Source organism: Mastigoproctus giganteus, chromosome 12 (assembly GCF_048544385.1).
Source record: "Mastigoproctus giganteus isolate SK-2022 chromosome 12, ASM4854438v1, whole genome shotgun sequence".
NCBI classification, from domain to species: Eukaryota; Metazoa; Arthropoda; class Arachnida; order Uropygi; family Thelyphonidae; genus Mastigoproctus; species Mastigoproctus giganteus.
The window spans coordinates 18,883,014-18,896,346 of NC_143586.1; positions in this window are offsets into that span (position 1 = coordinate 18,883,014).

The following is a 13,333-nucleotide window of genomic DNA, read 5'->3' on the forward strand; positions in this document are numbered from 1 at the left end:
GCAAACAAGGACAAATGGCGCTAAATCACTTCTGATCTGGGCCGCTATCGACAATGCCATCTGACGGCGTGTTTGCGAAGCAGGCGCGGTTCAGGCGCGTGCCACCGGAAGGTCAATTAATGCCAGATCCGCTCGGTGACACCATTTTTTCCCCCGATGGAATCTCATTCCCGGAAGTGGTTCCTAAACGCCATTAAAACGGAGGTGATCAATTCTCGATGCATCGCCGTGTGGAAGGGGCCCCTGACAGCGAATACGATTGTTTCCTTCGGATCATTAATCAGTTCTTTGCTGCACGTGTAAGCACGCGTTCTGTTATCGAAAAACAGAGTCCAGGAACGCAGAAAGGAAGTAAATATGCCGACACACCCTGGTGGACGACGGCACGTGGGACGCATCGCTCAAAACACAAAAAAAGAAAACACGAATTCCAAAGATATCCAAAAAAGCAAAGACAACCGAAGAACTCCATCAGAAATTTTTCTCTCTCTCTTTGTGACGTCATTTACAGAATTCTGCCGGATGATCGAATCGATATTTCTGCGGATTAACGAGACTTTCTCTTTACGGACTCGAAACGCGTTTTAGTAGGCGAGGACCCCCCCCCCCCCGAAATGTTGCGCAAACCACAACTTTGATCGATCTCGCCCAGAGAGAAATATGCAGCTGTTGCCATCTTGCAGACAGTATTAAAATGAGCGGATGGGCAATGTTGCTCTCAATGTTTTCCTGGAATTACAACCACCAAAGTGAGAGGATAAAAAGATCACTATGGAAACAGTTGCCATGGTAATTAATGGCAGTCACGGTCCTAAATCGGCAAAGTGGAAATCGCGAAACTGGCCCGCGACTGGGAAAACCGGAATCGGTCACTTTTGGTTACTATGGGAAAATTTAAAGTCCCGGTTGCCATGGAAACCTTGAAGACCGGTTTCTATGGAAACTCATCAAAATGTTATAAATTCTAGAGGCAGGTTCGATTCTTTTCTGACAGAATCAGCCCTCCTCTTATTTTTATTTCGCGTTTTAAGAAAGTGGATGCCGAGTGGGTGGAATATTAAAATCGGGATTAAAGAGGGGATGTCGGCTGTTGTCGACAGAGGGCTGAGCGGCCGTGACTGTCTGTTCGGATGTTACGGGACGGGGTGGAGCGAAGGAGGAAGGAAGAAAGAAAGAAAGAAGCGCTCGGGGCCAGATCTTATTAATCGCGTTTCGGGTGGGGAAAGTATTTGATGACGCAAATCCGTTGATTGAGGGGTGGTCGGAGACAAAGAAGAAGCGCGTTGTAGGAGAGAGAGAGAGAGAGAGAGAGAGAGTGCCGTGATAGATGACGCTGATGAACTCTTAATTTTCTCGTGAGCATTTTGCGTTTCACTCGACAGCCGTATTTTGCGGAACGGAAGCCACTCCACGTCACCATTAACGATGATAGATGAGCGCGCGCAATCATTCAGATGAACTGCGATGGCGGCTTCGGATTACAATCGGCTCGTGTACGGGTGCACCTGTAATTGTCCCCGGACGGACGGACCGACGCTAAAGCGGAGCAATTTCGTCTACGAAAACGGTGCGCTTAACATAACGGGGAGGAAACTCTCTCTCTCTCTCTCTCTCTCTCTTACATCGCTCTCTCTCTCTCTGTTTCCGTTTCCTTTTCTCTTCTCTCTCTCTCTACATCGCTCTCTCTCTCTCTCTCTCTCTCTCTCTCTCTTACATCGCTCTCTCTCTCTCTCTGTTTCCGTTTCCTTTTCTCTTCTCTCTCTCTCTACATCGCTCTCTCTCTCTCTCTCTCTCTCTCTCTTACATCGCTCTCTCTCTCTCTCTCTCTGTTTCCGTTTCCTTTTCTCTTCTCTCTCTCTCTACATCGCTCTCTCTCTCTCTCTCTCTCTCTCTCTCTCTCTTTCCCATCTCTTTTTCTCTGTTCTTTCCATCTTTTTCTCTCTTTCTCTGTCTGTTTCCGTTTCCTTTTTTCGTCTCTCTCTCTACATCGCTCTCTTTCTATCTTTCTCTCTCTCTCTCTCTCTCTCTCTCTCTCTCTCTCTCTCTCTCTCTCTCTCTCTCTCTCTTTTCCATCTCTTTATCTCTCTCCTTTCCATCTTTTCTCTCTCTCCCTCTCTTTCTAACTCTCTCTCTCCCTCTCTTTCTCTCTCTCTGTCTGTCTGTCTAGATCACTCTCTTCTGTCTCTCTATCCTTCTCTCTTTCTTTCTTTCCTTCAAGATCGCTCGCTGTCTCTCTCTCTCTCTTTCTATCCCTTTCTCTCTCTCTCTCTGTTCTATCTGTTCTCTCTCTTTTTACTTTGTCTGTTTCCTTTTTCTATCAATCTCTCTTTTCTTTCTATCTATTCCGTCTCTCTGTCTTTCTCTCTCCTTCCTATCTCTTCTCTTTCTCAATCTCTTCTTTCCATCTTCTTCTCTCTCTCTCTCTCTCTCTCTCTCTCTCTCTAGATCACTCTCGTCTAACTCTTTCTCTCTCTATTCCTTCTCTCTTTCTTTCTTTCTTTCCTTCAAGATCGCTCTCTCTCTCTCTCTCTCTCTCTCTCTCTCTCTCTACTTCGCTCTCTTTTTACCTCTTTCTCTCTCCCTCTTCTATCTCTTTTTACTTTGTCTCATTTTCTATCAATCTCTCTCTTTTCTTTCTATCTCTTCCGTCTCTCTCTCTTTCTCTCTTGTTTCTGTCTCTTCTCTTTCAATCTCTCTCTCCTTTCTATCTCTTCTCTCTCTCAATCTCTCTTTCCTTCCGATTTGTTCTCTGTCGATCTCGGTTTCTATTCCTCTCTTGAGCTTTTTCTTTTTCTTACTATCTCTTCTTTCTCTTTTCACTCTTTTCTCTCTTATTTGTATCTCTTCTTTCTACCTGTTCTCCTGTGTTTCTCTCTTTTTTTCTCTCTGTCTGTCTGAATCTCTATTCATTTCTTTTGTTTTCTTTTTTCGTCTGTCTGTGCTCTTTCTCATGCTCCTTCCATCCCGCTATCTCTTTGTTTCTTGCTTTCCGTTCCATTTCTTCTCTCTCTCTGTCAATATCTGTATTCTTCCTCCATCTCCCTGTTTGCCACTTTGAAGGGTTCGATTCCATGTATAACTGCAAGAATTGTTTTTCATATAGAAGCATTTCCTTCGATGAGCACCCTCAGAATCTTTCAGTTACAATTGCAAGGACCCGACGCGAACACCAACTTGCAACGTCCAACGCCTCAGCTCGAGTGAGTTTACATAAAAAATAAATAAATATCTTAAAAAAACGTGAAGATTGGGGAGGGGGGGCTGTAACGTGCTCTTAAACCACCAATCGAAACGAATTCAAAACTTTCCCGGATGCAAACGATAAAACTACACTGGATCCCAAAATATTAGATCCAATGGCCATTATGAGGTGAGAATCCTCGCGAAGTTTGCCTCAATGGACCGTGACAACAGCACGCGGTACACAATACGAACAAAGCGCCACTTCCCCGAGCCGTTTCCTGCGGCCACTACACCGGAGAGTGTTGTTCCGCCACAGAAAATAGTTCCGATGGGTTTCTTCAGTGCATTTTAATTTAAGTGTAAATTAGCGCAACGAGCTAGTTAATTCTATTAATTAGTTAGCGAGCCGTGTTAATGCGAGTTCCTCGTCCTCACAAAGACTGTCATTATCGTCCCTTTCTGTAATGGGGTGCATTCCGCGCAGCGCTTCGTTAATTACAGAATTCAGTTTGACCTATCGGAAAATAACTGCGAATTGGATGTTGCTAAAATTAAAGGCAGCCCAGGAATCGTGGCGCGGTAATTAAAGAAATAAGGAATGAATAGCCCCGATGTATCATCGCAGATAATTCCCGGGCCATTACATTCGCCACCCGGGCCTTCTGTTCTAAATGCCAGTTAATAGATTGAACTGCAATTGTGGAGACACCGCGTCTTCTGCTCGATGCGAATTAAACTCCCTCTCTCCCCCACCCCCCTCTCCCCGTGATGCGAGTTTTTATTAGGAGGATGGAGTGAAAGTTTACAAATTGTCTTATCGTCAAAATCGACGCAATTAACTTTCAAACCCTCCCTTCTTGCAAACGAACTGAATTCCAGACGACTTTTATCTGTTTTAGATGGCGTTGATCGTTCCGGGAGCTTTCATTTCGTTTTTGATGAGCACTGACGTGCCAAAAATATGGCAACAGCGTGAAATAAACACCCCTTCGACTGTGGGGAGTGATTGACGTTCGACGCGTTCTAGGGGGATTCCCAATGTATGTGCACTTTTGGACTTGAAAAGATTCAGATAAAATCGAATAAAATTATCGAGTGTATGATTCGGGTAATCTATCGAATAATTCGGATAAGTCAGTCACTCGAATGATATAATCGAAAAAAAAAAAAAAAAGGTCAACTGATATAATCGGATTAAATAATCAACAAAAATAATGGAATGATAAATGAAATGAAAAAACAATCGATTTATTCATTCGATTACATCATTTTAATTAACTAATCGAATCATCCGAAAAATAACGGAATGATATCATTCGAATAATTCGGTTATAATTTGGATAATTCGATTATCTCATTCAAAAGAAAGAATCGAATAAGATAATTGATTGATAAAATCGAATGGTATGTCATAATCGAGTGATTTTCCATAATCGAATGTTACTAGTATAATCGCACGATTTACTATAATCGAAACAGCCGATTATCACTTCTCGATTATGGCCATCACTCCATCTCACAAGACATTTGCTTACCATCTTAAAATTTAATTTCCTGATCTTTTTAAACTCATTTCTCGTGTCTAGTGGTTGTTAGCTCAGTTTCTTCTTCATACTTCAGTCTAAGTACACACGGTCCATATTTCATTCTCCCTTTATTGTTTGTGCGCTTTCTTGTTGTTGTTGTTGTCTCCTTCACAACGTTTCTCTTTTTTAAATCGCTTTCCCATCTTTCTAAAACTGTCACGCGAAAAATGTAAATTCACTTTGTGCATAAATCTTCTATACCAACAAAATGTAGATTTCGTTCGTTTAGAATTCTTGTCTCGTGACAAAATGTAGATTTAGCTCGTGCAAAAATCTGCCATCACCATAAAATGCAGATTTGGCACGTGCAGAATTCTTATCTCGCGACAAAATGTACATTTGGCTTGTGCAAAAATCTTCAATCGCGACAAAATGTAGATTTCGCTCGTGCAGAACTCTTGTCTCGTGACGAAATGTAGATTTGCCTCCTGCAAAAATCTTCCATAGCCACAAGATGTAGATTTCGCTCGTGCAGAATTCTTCGTGACAAAATGTAAATTTGGCTCGTTCAGAATTCTTGTCTCGTGACAAAAAGTAAATTTGGCTCGTTCAGGATTCTTGTCACGTGATGAAATGTACATTTGGCTCGTGCAAAAATCTTCAATCGCGACAAAATGTAGATTTCGCTCGTGCAGAACTCTTGTCTCGTGACAAAATGTAGATTTAGTTCCTTCAGAATTCTTGTCTCATGACAAAATGTAGATTTGCCTCCTGCAAAAATCTTCCATAGCCACAAGATGTAGATTTCGCTCGTGCAGATTGTTCGTGACAAAATGTAAATTTGGCTCGTTCCGGATTGTTGTCACGTGACGAAATGTAGATTTAGCTCGTGCAAAAATCTTCCATCGCTGCAAAATGCAGTTTTGGCTCGTTCATAATTCTTGTCTCGTGACAAAATGTACTTTTGGCTCGTTCATAATTCTTGTCTCGTGACAAAATGTACTTTTGGCTCGTGCAAAAATCTTCCATTGCGACAAAATGTAGATTTGGCTCCTTCAGAATTCTTCTCTCGCGGCTGAATACATATTGGCTTGTCGACTCACGTTTAACACGTTTGTTTGTTATAACTGTAATATCCACGCGCATTCTGACGAGACTAAAACCGGCAGAAAGTGTCCTAAAAGAATTCTCCGTTTGCCACTCGGAATGTAAGAAACGTTAATTCGGGCGAGTGTTTGGAATATTCGCGAACGAAAGCATTCTGAACGCGTGTCTTCGAGACAGTTTAATTAAGATAAATCAATTACGGACCTTGTTTCAAACCTCAGCGTCCATCTTGAAGAGTACGCTAATTGCGCGTCCGCATTTCTCTCCATTAGTTTAAATTAACCGAACGTTAATAGCAGTTTATGAAATTATGAGTCATTCATCACCCCCGCGATCTTCGAGAGGGCCTCCACGGCGAACCATTACACAGTTGCAGTAAATGTGCTTCGGCCATTTGTATTTGTCACGCTAATGGTCATTAACAAAAATAGAAACTCCCCGAAACTTGTCAGGACTGCGACGTAACTATTTTTACACGTCGTATCTCGCCCGCCGCCGCCGCCGGTTAAACGGGAAGATAATAATTACGGTTAATTTCTATTTCTGCGTCTTCCTGCGCGAGTGTTCGCGCCCTGAAATATTACCGAGTTCTGCACTTTAGCCACTTCATTTTTCCCTTTCTGAAATCCTTAGCCCCGTGCGTTGCATCGCCATAAGCAAAAGGTCACGTGATTTAGGCCGCCTAGCGAAATCGCACCAAACGATAATAAGCAAGCTGGATGCAGTGTTACGTCATCAGTAAGCGCGAGCGTAATGCACAACAGCGTTTGATGAGCAACACCGCAGAACTGCGTTCATGACACCAAATGAATCTACCGTCGCATTTATGCGGAAATAAATGCGCCCTTTTCACGCTACCTACGACCGAACCCTATGGGGAACTTCGCGTGATATTTCTCATTAAAAATACACGGACCACTTTGCTTCCTGCGCCTCTACTGGAATTGAGAAAAACTTTCTCTTTTTTAGTCCCTATCTATGGGCGTACTCCATTTCAAGCTATCGCTAATTACATTTTTCTTAAGTTTTACAAAATAAAGTAAGTTATTTGGACGAAATGATTTACTACGTCCGTACTCGTTCGATCCATCCCGCGCTTAAAATTCGTCTGCCCTATTACGCATGCGCAGTTCCTTCCGAGAACCGGCACGCGCAGTCCTTTCGACGAAGCACGCGGAATTAGCCACAGTTTGATCGTTGTAAATCTATCGGTGAAATGTACGCGGCCAACTTAATTGTGGAAGATCTACAGTGCCTACTCAAAAGTTTAGGAAACGAGATTATAATAGTGCTATTTTTTATTTCTAATTAAACGGGTCTCGTTTTAAGCGATCTGTACACGCTTCGGATATTTAAAACCAACCTGCGCTAATCAATCGGAAGACTTGCGTTCACTTATTCGAGTCAAATTCTGGCAGCCGGCCCTGAGTGGTTCATTGAATAATTGCTTTAATCCTTTAGCCATAGTGAGTTAGTAGGCTACTGCGCGTGGGAATTAAAGCCAATGATATCCGATCGCGCTGCGAAAACACCTTTTCTGAAATTGGTTTGTACGTCACAGATGGGAGTCTGCTAGGAATGAATAGCTAGGGTGCTTTCTCATCACCCTTAATAGGGTGCTTCAGATAATCCTGCCGCCTGCTGCCCGGACTGAAGAAGAAGAGAGAAGGTTCTCTCTTCGAGCTCGAGAATTATCTACTCCCACGGTCGATCCATCGCTCACGATGTCATCAAGAGCAAACCGTATTAGGCAGACAATAAAAGAAAGAAGTCGAATTTTTATTGTCCTCAGCCATTCCTCCCAGAAACATTCACGAGCATCCGTTTTATGGCACAAATATATAAGAGTAATCCTCCTCTAATTGTATTGTTCGAACCGGTGGCATCAAATCTCTACCATAAGTATTTTTAGACTATACTGTATATCAAAATGAACAATAGTGAAAACAATGCAAAATGAACAATAGTGAAAACAATGCAAAATGAACAATAGTGAAAACAATGCAAAATGAATAATACAGTAAGAACAACAGAAAACACCCAACGGTAAAAACCGCAAAAAAACATTGACAGTATCAGGAAGAGCAAAGAAAATGGACAATAGTAAGCCAATACTGTATTAGCCTATTGTTGAAACTGGCATCAGTCTCTGTTACTCATATTTTTAAACTGTATGATATTACTTTCTGTATTGTTTTACCATAGTTAGCTAAAACGCATAGTTGGCATCTTGTTCTTTCATAATAGTATGTAAAATAGAAAATTCAACATAGTAAGAACAACAGGCGATGCTATGGTAAGAACAATAGGCGATGCTATGGTAAGAACAATAGAAAATGCACGATAGTAAGAACAATAGAGAATGGACGATGGCAAGAACACTAGAAAAATGGACAATACAGGAACAGTAAATAAATGGACAATAGTAAGCCTCCACCTGCGAGACTATTGTTGAAATTGATCATATCAGTGTTTTCATATGTTTTTTAAAATGTGAAGGATTGCTTTATATATCGCTTAATAGTAAGAAGAATAGAAAATGCACAATAGTAAGAATAGACAGTGCACGATAGCAAGAACAATTGAGAGAGTAAGAACCGTATAAAAATTACAATTCTATGAACAATAGAAAAATGGACAATAGTAAGCCACCTATGATACTATTATTGAAATTGATGTTGTCTCTGCCTCGCATATTTTTTAAATGTGTAGCTTTGCTTTCTGTATTGTTTTTTATTGAAAAGGATAGGAAATGCAAGATTGTTAATAAGTATAGACCATAAAAATTGATAATAATAGGAAGAGTAGAAAAATAGACAATAGAAAACCATCTGTGAGTCAATTGTTCAAATTATTCAGTCTCTGTTATGCATATTGTTTGATAGTGTGAATACGAAATGCAAGATTGTACGAACAATATGATATATACAATAGTAAAAGCCGTAGAAAAATTGACAATACTGATAACAGCAGAAAAAAATGGACAATAGTCAGCCACCTGTGAGTCTATTGTTTTATTGTTGAAACAGAACAATAATAAGCCACTCGTAAGTCTATTGTTGAAATTGATATCAATCTGTTACGCATATTATTTGATAGTGTTAATATAAAATGCAAGATGGCAAAGAACAATAGAAATATGATATAAGAACAATAGAAAATGCACGATATAAGAACAATAGAAAATGCACGATATAAGAACAATAGAAAATGCACGATATAAGAACAATAGAAAATGTACAATAGTAAACACAATAATGCACAATAGTAAAAACCGTAGAAAAATTTACAATGCTGGTAACAGCAGAAAAAAATGGAAACAAATAGTGAGTCTATTGTTTTATTGTTGAAATCGAACAATGTTAAGCTACCATAAGTCTATTGTTGAAATTTATATGTCTGTACGCATATTGTTTGATAGCGCGAATATAAAATGCAAAATGGTAAAGAACAACAGAAAATGTACAATAGTAGAAACAATAGAAAATGTACAATAGTAGAAACAATAGAAAATGTACGACATTGCACAACGATTTACACAATAGTAAGAACAATAGAATATGTACCTCAGTAAAAATAATATTGCACAATAGTAAGAACAATAAATATGTACCTTAGTAAAACAATATTTCACAATAGTAAGAACCGTAAAAAATTTACAATGCTGGTAACAGCAGAATAAAATGGACAATAGTCAGCCACTTGTGAGTCTATTGTTTTATTGTTGAAACAGAACAATAGTAAGCCACTCGTAAGTCTATTGTTTTATTGTTGAAACAGAACAATAGTAAGCCACTCGTAAGTCTATTGTTTTATTGTTGAAACAGAACAATAGTAAGCCACTCGTAAGTCTATTGTTGAAATTGATATCAGTCTGTTACGCGTATTGTTTGATAGTGTTAAATATAAAATGCAAACTGGTAAAGAACAATAGAAAATGTACGATAATGGACAATAGAAAATGTACCTTAGTAAAAACAATAATGCACAATAGTAAGAACCGTAAAAAAATTACAACGCTGGTAACAGCAGAAAAAAATGGACAATAGTCAGCTACCTGTGAGTCTATTGTTCTATTGTTGAGGCAGAAAAATGGCAAGCCACCTGTGAGTCTTTTGGTTCTATAATCGAAACAGAACAACAGTAAGCAACCTGCGAGTCTATTGGTTCTATTGTTGAAACAGAGCAATAGTAACCACCTGTGGGTCTATTGTTAAAATTGATGATATATATCAGATTTTAGGCGATATTTGTGTTTATATAAATCGTTTTCCTTTTATATAAGCAAAGTACGTTTCGGGCTCATATATCGAATTCTATCATCAGGTCCAATTTTTTATCACTTAATACACGTCAGATCCAGATTCATTGCAACCGACAACAACAGATAGCTTTGTTGTTGATAATAAATGTTGATAATAAATCAATTGTTTCTAATGATAAACACCAAGTTGAAATGCACATGACTTATTGTTGACAGTGTCATCTGATCTATTGTCTTCTGTCTCAAAATGATTTCACACGTTACATATGAATTTCTGTATCTCCCTCTTGTAACGCAATAAGTAAACTAATCAATTTTATCGGAAATTTCGGGATCCGAGGGGTCCAAACGACCATAAAACGAAATTTATTGAGGTTAATATTAACCATTCGAACAACACGGGCGCAATTAAGCGGCTAATGGAATTCAGAAAGGTAATTATCGTCTGAAAGGCTCCTGCGAGTGCTTCACGACTGCGTTTATTGTTCGTAATGCATTTTAAATTAGGAATTCAAGTTTCGTTTGCAAAACGGGGCTCCTATTAATAACAGAAGACCCGCAGATTATCCGTGTCGCGTTTTTATTGGAATCGCCGGCCCCTAATTCCCCCAACTTATTCGAGTAGCAATTACGACCTTGGGAAATGTTGCGCGTTAGCAGGCCGGAACTTTGAAACCTCCCCGAGTTCCTTTAGCAACCCCCCAAAGCCACATCACTCAAAGTTCGCTTCCTCCAAACTTAATAGAAGACCGCATAATTTTAGTACGGTCCCTCAAGGAGTCGTAAAGCAGAAGATTGCGGAAGACGAAAGGGATGGGGAAGGGGGGGCGAGATTTCATCAGCTTCTACCTCCCCCGTGGATGGCAGCGAACGGCCAACTTGTAGGATGGGAATTCTTAGACATTGCTCCAGCGCTCATTGAGGGTAATCACCCCTTTGGGACTGGCGATTACGTGTTACTGTCCACCGAACACGTCTTATAACACACTATAGAGATGAGACCAGCTCGTAATGAACGCCGGATGCACTGCCACGTGAGGGTCATACACGCTCTTGGAATGATACGCCAATTCGCTTGAATTAGAAACTCGATATTCAACACGAAATCACAATTCTGTTTGACAATCTGATGGGCTGCATATTCCAAATGTGGTCTTATAATTGCCTTATACGGTATGATGATGATGACCTCCCTATCTCTACAGAATGGCGTTCGATAAGTCATCGATAGGACACCTTCCTGGCTGCCTGTTTACACTGCTCAGAAAACTTCATATCCACCCCTATAGTATCTCCCAGAACCCTTTCCTCTCCACTCCACAATTCAACTCCACCAAGAGAATAATTTATTGTGGATTGCTGTTCCCCAAGTGCAAAACCATGCATTTAGCAGAATTAAAACATTGCTGCCACTTCTCTGACCATCTTTGAAGTCTGTTCAAGTCATCCTGAATGAGGGCTACTTGGCACTGATCATTAACGAATCTGCCAATGTTTAAGTCATCTGCAAATTTTGACATCGTGGCCTTTATCCATTCGTCGATGTCGTTTATGAAAATAACATTAGTCCAAGAACCGATCCTTGGGGGGGCCCCTTTGACATTATACCAATCTGAAGAATATCCATTAATCACAAGACGCTACCTTCTGTTCTGCGATCCAGCTTAGAATGTTTCCAGTAATCCCAACATGTTTCAACATATACAGTTACTCCTCATAAGGGACGGAGTCAAATGGCTTGCCAAAATCCAAATAAAGTATGTTGAAATAGTACCCAACATCCATTTCATGAGTATGCCATCAACTGCAGGAACCTTACTTGCCTTTTTGATCGAAAGTTTTCTAATAAACAGTCATCTGTAAAATTGATGAAGGATCTCTCTTCAGTAGAGAATCAATATTCATCAGCAACATCACCTGGGTTATCTAAGACTTCTCACATGCAGTTCACAAGGGTCCAGTGCGATTCGTTTTCTTCCTCTTTATATTCACACACATGAAAAACTCCTCATCACCATTCTTTTCTCTCTTAGCCAGTGCCTTTCTCATACTCAGCCTTAGCCTCACTAACCTCATCTGTGGTACTAATTGAGATCAACTTGAAACTGTGGTAGGCTCCAGTACTCTTCCTCGCTCTATAATCTTTCCATTCAATATTCGAATTTTTTCCTCAATTAGATGGACCGCTCAGTATTCGTCCACCCCAGATTCCTCCTCGTGATATATTCTTCTATGGTGTACTACATTAGCACAACCCTAAGTTTCTTGAGATGAGTACAAGCATTACTCTGACCCATATTATCAGATAATCAAAATGACCCTTCTCCCCTCCCCTCCCTGAACCCTTAATGTATCCTCAATGATACTGGCAAATCCTTCCACCATCTTCCTTTAAATGAATACCGTCTCAACAAAATGTATTTCTTCTATCTAAAGGTAGGCCACGCTGATAAAATCCTCCTCCCCTAGAGTCTTGTAGAGTCCCACAAGTCTTGAGTTAATCCACAAGCCTTTCAACCTATAATCCCACCTATCGTGTCTGGAGAGAATTGGAGACACAAACCCATTCTAACAATCTGTTGGTAGTATCATCTGTTGTCTCTCCCAACAAACACACTCTGGTCCATCAATCTTCATTACAATGTCTTTCGTGCCAAAAGATAATCTGCACTCTGTTTGAGAAATACCCTCGTCCTCCAAGATGAAGAGGAATTAGATTTTCATCAATTAATTATCAGGGATAGCATTGATCACAAAATTAGGGTCGTTGACCTGTTAAATCTAGAACTGCAAAATATCATTAGTGATGCTGGTATGTGCACCAGAGAGAGTGATAGATAAAGAGAGAGATGAAAACGTCGAATGAGAGGTTTTTTTTTTCCCGGGTACAATGGAACGCGACCTGATTCTGTCAAATCCAATCGTCACTTGAGCTAGACAAAGGGAATGCTAATGAGAACCCCACGCGTATTCGAAGAATTTGATTAATCTGCAGTCTTTTATCATCCCACTCACCAGTCATAAGCAATTCCACGATAGTTTGACCCATGACATTTATCAAACGCTGAAGAAGTCCAGCTTGAATCAACACCATTTTGGAACGAGGGCTCGCAACCGAAATTTCTTACATTTATTGTAGAAATTGCGCATAAACAGTTTCTTTTAACACTGTGCAGGAGCTACTCGATAATTCATTGTTATGGCATCCGCACAACAGAGCTAAGTTGTGTCTTTTCAGTGATGGCGTTCATAT